The sequence below is a fragment of the Achroia grisella genome, unplaced genomic scaffold, assembly GCF_030625045.1.
Source record: "Achroia grisella isolate CSIRO2021 unplaced genomic scaffold, CSIRO_AGI_Agris_v1 utg821, whole genome shotgun sequence".
Classification (NCBI taxonomy): Eukaryota; Metazoa; Arthropoda; class Insecta; order Lepidoptera; family Pyralidae; genus Achroia; species Achroia grisella.
In genome coordinates, this window is record NW_026713035.1 from 3,036,711 (window position 1) to 3,049,884 (window position 13,174).

Below are 13,174 nucleotides of genomic sequence, written 5' to 3' on the forward strand. Positions count from 1 at the left end.
TTTATAGTATTTGTATTGATTGATATGTTTCATAAAAAATTCGTTGACATTTTCCATAAAACTTTGAATAAAATTACATTCAAAGCTAACGTTTGGCCTAATAAATAAATTAGAAACGTGCGATGAAACGAAATCAAATAAATCTCCGTCACACAACCTTCGGGTTTTGTTTACAATACAAATGTTGATTTTTGTTAAGTGCCAAATTTAAACACTCCAATGAAATTAACAATCCCGGACGATTCTACGCGAATTTGCAGGATTAGGAACTAGAGAATGAAAGGGAAATAGCTTTTGTTTATTTGTAATTTACAAAATGACATTTCTGTATGACCTAAAAAGTACGGTAAATATTATTATTGAGAACAATTCATACAACGCCGTCGCCATCTGGTCCCAAGCTAAGCAAAGCTATTTGCTTAGCTTGGGACCAGATTATTTAACAACACATGTTATTTTATACCCATAACACAAGTTATGGGTATAAAATAACTGATATAAATAGACAAAATTTTTTTTTTTACATTTATGTATGTATACACCCAGTCGAATACAAACAATGATTAGTACAAATGTTTATACTGTGTTAGGAATCGAACCAGCGACAATCGGAAGTAAGGCGGTGTTTAAACCGCTGTCTGGGTGTTTCTTTATAATTATTATGGATTATTGGAGTATCTGTTTGTAATATTCAAATAACCGATTTTTTACTACTAGCATATGAATATAAATAAGGTACATACACAAATGTACCAAACCACTAATCTATGAAATGGCTGGACTGATTTTCACAGGACTTTTTTGGCAAGTAGCTGATGTAATAAGGAGTAACTTAGGCTACTTTTATTTTAGAAAAATTCTAAAAATATCTTCAAAAAATATTTTTATTCATGTAGGTCTATTCCCGACTCTTATGATATATCAAATCTACATCTACATTATTAGATATTGTATCTCAGGACCGTTATAGCTTATGTATTATTACAAAAAAGAAGACGAAAGCGGGGAACTGTTAATGAATAAATATACTCAAAACGAAACAGCCACGAAAAATAAAAATGTAAGGTTGCAGAATAAAATTTAAGACGTAAATTGAGAAATCAAATAAAGTCAAGTTCAGAAATACAAGGAAACCTCCTTCCGTGACGTTTTTGGGTTTGACCTGTCTAATTACTGTCAATCTGTGAGTCTAAATTTAGATTTATTTTGTATTTCTTGTTAGAAATAATCATAGTAACTGAAATAATCTTATAGTTAAACACAAACTCAGTTTTAACAAAGAAAATAGAGATAATAGTCATATTTTGACTTCTAACTTCTCTGGGGTTCAACTATATAACATAATATATATAGGCTGTCTCCATCTCAAACAATTAATCTCTCAAATGGTGAATTTTTTAATGTAACTGCAATATCAAGCTAACTACCTACCTATTAGAAAGTAATATTAATAATAATAAGAATAATAACCCTGGACAATTCACACAACGCCATCAATCGTTAACAAGCTATCAACTTTTATAGTAAGCTTTTTTTGCAAAGGAACTGTTTTATTTGACATTTAAATTACGTTTTAAGTATATACATAATATGTATATATTGGAAACACCCATACCGATACAAACAATCATATGCGAACCCGCGACCATCGGAAAAAAGGCGATGTGCTAAACAACTGACCAATAGTGACCGTCATATCAATTCGACTGTTCATTATTATTTATGTATGTTAACGGATTTCTTCTTCGGATGACGTTTTACCATATAAATTAATATCGCTATTAAAAAATAGGGATAATAGAAGAAAAATTAGGGATGCATGTAATTTTTGCCGAATCCTATATATTTTTTATATTATCTAGCAATTGTAAAATATATTAATTTAATTAACAACAATTCTTTTTAATATACTATAAATAAACATAAATAATATAGAGACGGTATATTATTACCATACAATTATAGTCGGATATATGGGATTATTCAGTCATAAAATAAATCCGGTAGACGGATATAAGCTCGCAGTAAGATTTAATAAAAATATTAAAATTTAAATTGTGGATTTAAATTAATTTACTATTATACTCATAAAAGGTCTAAATTTACAAATATGTGAATGCAATTCCAATGGGATTTGTCCGTCAAGTCCATGATAATATGAGCATCGTCATCATTCAATTCCAACACAAATTACTAATAATCCTTTGGGAGTAGGTTTTATATAGAAATTTCTATTAATCAACCTACGGACAGAAAGTGGCTCTCAGCCCAAACCGTATCCGTGCTAATATTATAAATTCGGCAATGTTTTATGACTGTGTAGTCAAAAAAACATAACTTATGAGTTTAGTCCTGACGGCATAACTATTGAAATTTAGCGTGAAGCGTGTCTCCTATTTATGACATTTTTATTAAATTATTACTTGTACAATATGATCCAGTCAACACTTCCTATGGCACGCTCTGGTTCTGGTTGACTGGAAGAGATCTCTTTTAGAAATAAGTCCTCCTTTGTTAATATTATTTCTATAGTTACATGTAATGAACATAAAAAAAAAATAAGTGCAATAAAGAATATATAAAAAGTATTCTTTATTTTTTATTTTAATAATATATGTATAGATAATATACATAGAAAATACCCAGACCATTATTATAGATATTTATACAAATACATTATCATTACATAGTATAAAACAAAGTGGCTATCGCTGTCTGTCCGTCCCTATGTATGCTTAAATCATTAAAACTACGCAACTGATTTTAAAGCAGTTTTTTTTTAATAGATAGAGTGATTCAAGAGGAAGGTTTATATGTATAATACATGTACACCCGGGCGAAGCCGGAGCAAGTAGCTAGCATTATACATATTTATTAATTAATTAAGGCATGGAATTTATTAAAATACAAGTCTACAGTCATTTGCGTGCATTGAAATTGTAATAGTGCCTATGGTTTATCAATACAAAAGCATTGATAATGTGGCGTAAATAATAAGGCAACTGATTTTAGTAACCTAGGATTGGTTCACTGGACACATTGTGTGGATGTAGCCCACTGTTGATCATTATAAATTGTTTCGTTTATCATAGATAGATATATTGATTTATTATTATAATTGTTGGGTTACCGAATCCTATATAATTTTTTTGTTTCCCAGCAATTGTAAAATATATTAATTTAATTAAAAACAGTTCCTTTTTATATAAATAAACATAAATAATAGTGACAATACGATTTATTATTATAATTGTTAGGTTACATGCTAATTGTCGCTGGCAGCTTGTCCACCATTCTTTTTATAAATTTTGTATTATTTTTGATATCTTTTTTTTATATGTCACTTTTGACTAGACTACTTCGCTGTGAGCCCTTTTGGGAAATATACACATTTATTACAATTATTAAAGATTTTTATTTAATAGTTGTTGTGTTCCCGCTCCAGTTACACTAACATTTTATATTCACGATTCATGAGTTAGCTGCATATTTTTTTATACTGCTATTTTCACATCCGATGATAACCGGTTACCATAGCCTATGGACGCCTGATACACCAGGGGTGTCACGTGCACGTGGCTGACCCTTGGGAAATTTTAATATACCTTTCTTGAAAAACGCAATGGAATAGACTCAAAAGAAATCCTCAGCAGGTAGTTCATTCCACTATATAAGTGTAATATTTATGTAAACGAAACATTATTACATATACAGTGCACAGCTCTGTTGAAAAGAGCAAAAGAGACACGCGCCGAAGAATAAATGAGGCCGCAATGTTCCAATTTCAATACAGTAGCTGAATAATTTTAATTGGAATATTCTTAATTTCATATTAAATCTGTAAAACGCTGACTATGTTTTTGTGGTAACTGTGGTTTGCGTTACGACTATTTTCTTTTGATAAAATTCCAATAGCTTAACGTGGTCACTCTATTCTGCCTACTTTTGAATTTAATTTCTAAGCGTGTACAAGCACATTTGAAAAGAATAAGACCTCAGTTTCTTGTTAGTTCTTCTTAGCTCGAATGTTCTCCGAACTGACGGTAGTTTTTGTTATATCATAGGAGTTTGTAATAGACTTACATGAACAAAGATATTTTAATTTGGTTGATTTAATTTAATTTAAATTCTTACATTTTGTTCTAACATTGAACGGCGACACACCTATTATAATTATAATTTTAGTTAATAGTAAGTAATGTAGTATTTTGTTATTAAATTAAATATAAGATTAAAACCATTCAGATTTTTATGCCCATCGGATGCCACTACCGTTAGCAATTAGCAGATGGCATATCTTATAGCATAATAGTAACTGTCACCTATACGTACATAACACGATATCACGTCATCATCTGAGCCTGTAGTTCTAGTACTTCACATATATTGCTGTTTGGGAGTATTAAGGTGTCATGTCACCGTACACTGAAATTTCACTACCATACAGCAAAATTTTGTGTTTGTTTAATTTTGTACAAACTTAGCCACAGAATTAGTCTATATTTTAATAAAAAAAATATCAAAAACTGCGACGTAAATAGGTATAAGACGGAAATAGGTAAAGTTATCTTTTATAAATGTTTTTAAGTATATTTATCAATTGTTTAATACCCATAGTATAAGTTCGACTTAAGATAAAGGGGCACTCTTTGAAATGTCCAGGTTATTTATATGTTAAGAAGAAAAAATAACAATATTGAGCACCATTACATGACATCCTGTTTTAGGATTATTCCTCTATTTTTTCTCTTTGAGGTCTTATAATTCTACCTAAAGTTATTTTTGACAATCCCTTGTGCAAGTCTACACGAGGAAACTCAGATTTAAACTCACAACCTCTTGGATCTAAAATGGAAACAGGCAGTTAATCACTATAATACGACACTTTCAGTAATGTATATACAGAAATATATAAATATATTTTTATTAATTTACTGAACATCAGTAAACAAAGTTCCCTGAGCCTATCCCTTAAGCGACTAGACATAAAAAAAGTACAGATAATTTTTATCTGTTGTTTTATGAAAATCATACAAAATAGTCGTTTTATCTTTGCGATGCTTTTATGAGGGAATCTAAACATAAGAGTATTTTCATATTATTACTATAGCTTTCAGTAATTTACGCGATAATATGCATTTCGTTATCGGCAAACACAGATTATGATAACAATTCCTAATATTGACAAGTTTGTCTATAACCTGTAATATTGGTTATTGAATAATAACTTTTATTTCAATAAAAATAGAGTGGATTTTTACAAAATTATAACATTATTTCATTTCATATGACTGCTTTTTTTTCAGATATAAAATAGCATGTGTCCATCCTTGTGATGCAATCTATATTCACATCAAATTTCATTAAAATTCATTCAGTACTATTTATTAATAAATTGTAAATTGTATTTTAAATAATACATATAAATATTCGTTTAACAATATAAGTAATGCGTATTGAACACGGAAATTAAAAAATAACAAAACAATTACATTCAGTATTTTAACAGGTAAACCTACACACTTTGACGGTCTCAATGTTAGGAGGTTTAACACACCACCTTACTGCGGTCGCGGGTTCGATTTCTCGCACGGTACAAACCTATGTATTCATGTGTTTGATTGTTTGTATCGGTCTGGGTATTTTCTATGTATAATAATTATGTATTTGCAAAAAAACTATTTAATATCTATATATGTAAATCAGTCGTCTAGTACTCATAATACAAGCTCTGCTTAGCTCGGAACTTAATCGAGATGTGTGAGGTGGTCTGATATATTATTATAATATATTCTTTATTGCACTTTTAAATGCAGTTGTAAACTTAAATATATACAGAGTGAGCAAAGATGGACTTATCTCTAGAAAAGATCTCTACCAGTCAACCCAACAGTGACATAACTATTAGTGAGTGAGTAACACATGTGCAATTAACAATATTATGTTGAAATGTCCAAAATTTGAGAAACATTTAAAATATTATTATTATTAAACTTTTAAATTATAAAATATTATTATTATTACATTTCAATTCATAATACTCTATTCTCTTCTTCAATCTCTAATTCAAATTCGCCGCACCACCGAAATGTCAATATCAATTTAACTTTATGTTATTCGACGCATTATAACAAATAGAAAACAATGAATATAAATAGAGGAATAAAGAAACCATATTAAAAGACATCTTTATGGCGGATCTGTTCGTGTTCGCTAAGTAACGTGACCTTTATTGTAAATGTAACAAGGTTCACATTATACCTATTCAAAGTTATTCCAAACACGTACCTAATAACACATTATACGACACGAATTCTTGTAACGTACCTAATTAATTTATTTTTGTGGGAAGTACATTACTTTCTAATAGTATTTCATTAGAAAATAAGTGAAAAAATTACAATTAGAAAAAAAACAAATGACAGTCATTGTATTATATTTATACTAAATATTTAATACGTTTATTTAGTTACGTCCCAAGAAAATATGTGTCTATTGGGAAATAATATTTTTTTTTTTTTAATCTATAATAATTATTATATAGTTTCAGGTCATTTTAGTCCTATTTACATACATATGTATATTATATTATAATTGATGTAAAAATATTATATTATTAAATACGAAAGATATTCACAAAGAATTAAACTAGTACAGATATCGCAAGTAACTTCTCCAGTTCTATATATTGCAATCAAATATATTTAACTCTATCATTAGAGGTTGTAGTCATCTTCATTATTTTAAGAATCGATTGTGTACTAATACATTTTCAGTATTTTCAGTTTAATATGCCCGAAATATAGTAGTTTAGTAGTTAATAATATTCTGATTATCATACTTTTCATTACTTACATACTTGTCTAAACTAACGGTATGGCTGACGGGAAACGGGTTTCTAGAAGGACTATGGAGTCATGTAGTCAGACCATAGATATTAGTAACTCTATCGTGGAAATTGTCCATGATGGTTTAAAGGAATCGTGCAGAATTTGAACTGATAAGATATATTCCTGGGTATCACTTATCCCTATTATTAAAAACCACCATATTCCTTCATGCTATTCTTTATTTGATGTCCTCACATTTCAAATCAAATCTATCTCTAATCTATCAAATCTTCCGGGTAATGGAAATAATAATCGAGAGGTAGGTTGAGCTTTATACTGTTGCTGTTTAAAACTATAGAGAAACATTTCAATAAGGATTAATTCGCCATTTCACAATCTACATAACCTGATCTATTTTCGATTCCTTTTCATTCACCCGTTGATTATGAATATATTTATCTGTTATAAATAAATCATCTGCTATAGCCTTGAATTGGGCATGACAAGTATTTACTTTTGCAAGTAATTGATATGGGTCTCTTAAAAGGTATATACATATATAGTTCTAACCTTTTTTAAAAGTAACATCTCGTATTTCTTTCGATTTGACGTTCGATGTTGCTTGCATGAAAAAAAGATATTTGCTATGTAAATTTTCATTAACTCTGAATGACTTTCAATACTATAAATTTATCTACACATAAGTATCCTTTTTATATTGATTTCGTAATTATTTATTTAATACAATTTAGATTTAATGACTATTTTATTCGGAATGTTTCTTGTCTATATTTTACGAAAATTTGTTAATTATTAATTATTATTGTGAATATTAAATACTAAATGGATGTTATTATATTTTAGGCTTTTTTAAATTAATTGTACTATTGTACAAAAATAAACTATTCATAACTAAGAAATATGTGTGCACATAAAATAATAAAATGCCTTATAAAGTTCGCAATTTAACGTAATTTGACTTAGTTAAGTTTCCCAGAAATAGTTACAACTTATTAAGTGCTTACTAAAGTCATAGTTAATAATAGATGTAGATAGATATCAATTTCATAAGTCGACCGTGTCTAAGTTTTAACCTAAACATACATCTTCGAATACATACCTGCGAAATTATCTGTTAACTAAATTGCTGGCTAACTATTCTTGGTTATTTCAGTCGCTGACTTCAACAAATGTCAGCACAACCATTTTGAAATTTTGAAGCCTAATTCATAAGGAGATGTCATAAAAATAATGTATGTTCGTGTAACCTAGTCGGTGATTACAGTGACTAATTACAAGTGTAATCTGAGAACTCATTAGAAATTACAATCTGTTGTAATTTCATGATTACAATATGGTTGTTGCGATGTTGCATACGAAGTGCTGAGTGGGTGTTAGTTTAATTACGTAGTCATGTAACTGATATATACACTTAGGTATTGCATTACTCATGCTATAATAATTATATTAGTCTTCAGGTGGAAATCGTATAAGGTTATATTCTCGGCGTCAATAGTCTAGCACTCTTGGTTTAAGACCAATAAACATTATACGAATTTGTATAATAAAAATATGTATAAATTTAATTTAACGATAAAGTAAGATGATGTTGGTGGTAAGAGGTCGGTGGTCTAGTTGTTTAGCACACTGTTGTACTTGCGGTAGTCGCGAGTTTGATTCCTCGCACGATACATACATTTTTACATCTACATAATAAATATAATTATTTGTATCGGAATAAGTATCGACAAAGTAAGACGAAGGCCGCGGTGGTCTAACGGTTTAGCACCCTGTGATACTTCCGGTAGTTGCGGGTTTGATTCCTCGCGCGATACAAATATTTGTATATGAGTGTGATTGTTTGTATCGGACTTACTGTTTTCTGTGTAATTATGTATTTATTTACAGAAATATGTATCCATGTATTGTAATATTTTGTACAGTTCTTGCTCATTTTTTATTTCTTTTTTCTTTACTAAATACTGTGGTGTCATAAATATTTTTACCAACTTTGACCTACCTTGGTAGTAGGACGTAAGCATGCTCAGAAATATATTTTTTGTATATTATAATAACTTTTCTTGATTAAATAAGATTTAATTTATATAAAAGGAAACAGTTTTAAATCTGGAAGTATTATTTTTCTGGTGGTTATTAGTAAAAAAATAGTAAATTGGTTTTGTATCAGTTGGTACATAAAACAGCCAGCCCAGCTATGAAAATTAAACCTTTTTAGAAAAACAAATAGTGATTTCTTTTTTGACAATAACAATTCAAATTTCGAACCATTATCATTTGTAGTATTGCGCTGCAATTAACGGGAGGAATTGGCAGTAAAGAAGTCTATTTTTACAGATATATTTCGAAATTCGAATAACTTTAACTGTTGCTGGCGTACTGGCCACATAGTTTTATACTTCATATGCTTATTGTATTTTAAATTTTTAAGAATTTTATTATTTTTTGTAAATAGAACAGTTTAGTCTATTAAAAATTTCAGACAACAACACTTAACCTTATTTGTGTTATTTATCGATCGCATGTTACAATTTGTTTTTCATCGTTATTTTTATACGACTTTACGCAGTAGGAAATTTTCAATTCGGTTGTACCTACATAGTCTTTCAAGAGTATTTAGCGATATATTCAAGTGATATATATATATTTTCATATTCGATGTTCTATAAATGAATTTGTTGAAATGAAATTATCATTTACTTGCCTAAATAAACATGATTGATTGAAATATATTTGATGAGAATTTTATTTCTAATACCAGGTTTTTTTATGTAACAGAAATAGGAAAACAATGTAACAATCCCAACTAATGGTAAGTAGCGACCGTACGAGGAATCGAACCCGTGACAATCGGAAGTAAAGAGGTGTGCTGAACCGCTAAGCCACTGAGGTCGTCGGTTTGATTTATAGTGAAATCTCAAATTTACAAATGTTATTATATTTTGTACATTAAGTGTATTAAATTATTATAACTAGCTACTGGCCCCGACTTAGCCCGGGTGTATATGTATAATTTATATAAATAAAATATAAACCATTCTCTTGAATGACTCTATCTATTAAAAAAAACCGCTTCAAAATCCGTTGCGTAGTTTTAAAGATTTAAGCATGGGTACATAGGGACGGACAGACAGCGATAGCGACTTTGTTTTGTACTATGTAATGATGATTAAATTTTTTCATAATATTATTTTAAACCCTGACAGAAAAAAGGGTGTTATAAATTAGAACACTTCTACTTTATAACATCGTATTTTTCCGTCGGTGTCTTTGCTTCTGTGTCTGTGTACCATCGTAGCTCATAAACGATTTAGATGCGGTTATTATAGCTAACGTGATTTAGATGATTATTTAGCTACAATTTATTGATATAATGCAATTTTTTATTTTCATTTTACAATCATTGTAATACAAGGTTTAATATAATTACATATTACTTATAACTATATTTATTATAACAGAAATTAGTTAAAAAGGTATTTATCTATAGTCCTAGTCGTGACTTGTGTTATTACAAAGCCGAAAGGTATTAAGTTCTTATCTGGCCGAGAAACATTGTATATTAATTTATATTTTTGACTGATTTTCCGGTATAAAAACACAATTAACAGAAGAAACTGAGCCTAGAGACGGTGCCGACGGCGGGCTGGAATATTTGGTGAAATGAAGGCATGTCGAGTGAAGCGTTTAAATGTTTAGCTCTTTATCCTCTGATTACTCCAACTGGGATATCAGTCGTGAAGTTTATATTGAGGTTAAATTTATTTTCTATATTTAATACTAGCTGTACCCGCGACTTCGTCCGCGTGGAATTTGACTTTAAATAAAAGTAGCCTAAGTTACTCCTTATATTACATCAGCTACCTGCCAATAAAAGTCCTGTCAAAATCGGTCAAGCCAGCCATTTCAGAGATTAACCGAAACAAACAGACAGACAAAAATTGTAAAAAATGTTATTTTGGTGTATGTACCGTATTTATATTCATATGCATGTAGTAAAACACTGTTATTTCAATATTACAAACAGACACTTCAATTTTATTTATATGAATAGATGTATAGATAAGAAATAAAAAAATATATGTATCGTAACTCTTCCACCTATCTCTTTCTTTTAGAAAGCTAAGTATATAGTAGAGTATATTTTATTTGGTAGTAGAGTATATTTGCCAGCAAAGAGTATGTTTTATTTAGAAAGATGAAATATAATTGCACCCGTACTAAGCCGTAGTCCATTACTGGTACCTATAATCTATATTAGACTTACTATTGTCATTTATTGTAATATATCCTATACATAAATGAAATAACATTCCAACATTAAATTAAAAATAATATTTATTTATGTGGATTATTTAAAACATTAACATTACTGATTGGTATTTGACAGTAGAATACTATTATATTCTCCTTTTATATTGGTTCTCTTCCCGATTTCAGTATGATTTTTTTCATGTTAAAATTGCAAATTTTTAATAAAGTAACCGATCAAGTAAAATAACATTTTCCTCCTTTAATCTGTTCGACATTTTATAATATGCGTATGTGAATGTTCAAAAATTACATTATGAAGTCCTATAATTTTGGAGATTAATAATAGGTTATTATTTAATTACAAATCAAGTATAAGAAAAATATATAATTTCTTTACTAGTAACGATTATATTTCATTTTAGAAAGTGACTTAATATCAGGCGTTTAAAAAAAAAAATATATTTTCGAAAATGGGTTCAAAAGCTTTTTTATAAAAAATAAAAAAACTTATGCTGGCCAGCCCAGTATTATGTCTAAACTGTTGAAAAAATACATCCGAACAAAATCAACTTACCTTGTAGATGTATTTTCGACGCAGCAAAGATTCGAAAGTTAAAACTTTTCAAACTTAGAAGGCTAGATAGCGCGAAAATGCAACAAGTTCGAGTGAACTAAGAGATTGTTGCTGGCAGCATTTATAGTCAGCGTTTGGGCGGGCTGTGTAGGCGGAGCTACGCACGCGTAGCGCGTGAAAACTGCTATAGTGATATTCTTTTTTTAAATAGTAATGTTCGTTACATGAATTATAATACAAATTCCATTTTCAAATTACTGTTTTTTCCTTATATACAACTGACTCTATTAGACAAAAGAAACAACATATAAATCCCATCTTAATTTAAATTATTATATTCCTTACCGTAGATATGTCACATATATTCAGAATAATAAATTATTATTCTTATAAATGTAGTAAGAAGTAGAAGAAGTGTTTGTTTCTGTATTTTTAGTTCTCACCTTGACACACTACAAAATTATCATGCAATTTGATATACACAAAAAAATATAATAAGCTTCATTTTATTCTTATAAATCAATACAATAACTACATTAATTATATTATTACAATCTCGGAATATTTCAAGCTTGTATAATGAATGTAGTTATTATTTAAAAATTCTACATTTCGTTATGACTCCAATCCGTGTCAGCTCAGATTTCAACGCTGCGTTCGTTTTAATTAATCAACAGAAACAGTAATGAAATAAATATATACGAGTAAAATAAAACAAGAAAGAAATAAACAAATTACAATTTTTGAATATTTCAATATCTTTTATTATGAATAATTATCTTATACAATTAGATAAATAAAATGCTTTATTAGAGACATCACTTTTTTATATTAACTAAAAGCTCTTACAAACTCAATTTAATTTATTGCAGTATTTCATCAAATTAATTGAAATTAATAGAGATAAGGTCAAATGAGATTTAAAAACGTTTTATATGGTGAAATAATAATATAATAATATTTCAGGACAATTCACACAGCGCCATCTAGTCCCAAGCTAAGCAGAACTTGTGTTATGTTGAAATAATCATGAGAAGGAGGTGAAATTATATATACTATTATGTTTTTTTATTACTGCAATTTTTAAATTTGCATACTGCTAGCATTCAACCGTCTAGTCCAATTATCGGTCATACAATATATTGGTAATCAATTAGTGAATTTCTACTCGTATATTGGAATAATACCCACGCTTCAATCTTTCCGTACTAATATAATGAATATGAAAGTGCCTCTGTTAGTTTATCTGTACGTTACATTTTCGCAAGTAAACGAGCATAATATATATAAATGTTGTGCAGTTAAAGTCACACGCAAAGATTGAGTACGTAACGGTTTCTATGTTAATTGGCTCGTGCATTCTATGATATTCCTAAATTGCTCATATTAAGTTTATTTGTATAAAGTTGATTATAATTTCTATTTCTCAAATGTACTTCAGATTAGTAAACCGCCACCGTTTCTCGGTCTACCATCTCAAAGATATAAGAATAAGAAT

At 29.0% G+C, this 13,174-nt stretch overlaps 1 protein-coding gene across 1 annotated transcript in view; it reads right to left on the minus strand.

The window, feature by feature from the left end:
- LOC131852042 (neuropeptide F-like) overlaps nucleotides 1-11,761 on the minus strand; it is a 42,650-nt gene extending 30,889 nt beyond the window's left edge. Inside the window, exon 1 of the mRNA XM_059202622.1 lies at nucleotides 11,677-11,761. The gene's annotated coding sequence lies outside the window, so the exon portion shown is untranslated. The remainder of the gene's footprint in view (nucleotides 1-11,676) is intronic.
- Between the last annotated feature and the right edge of the window lie 1,413 nt (nucleotides 11,762-13,174).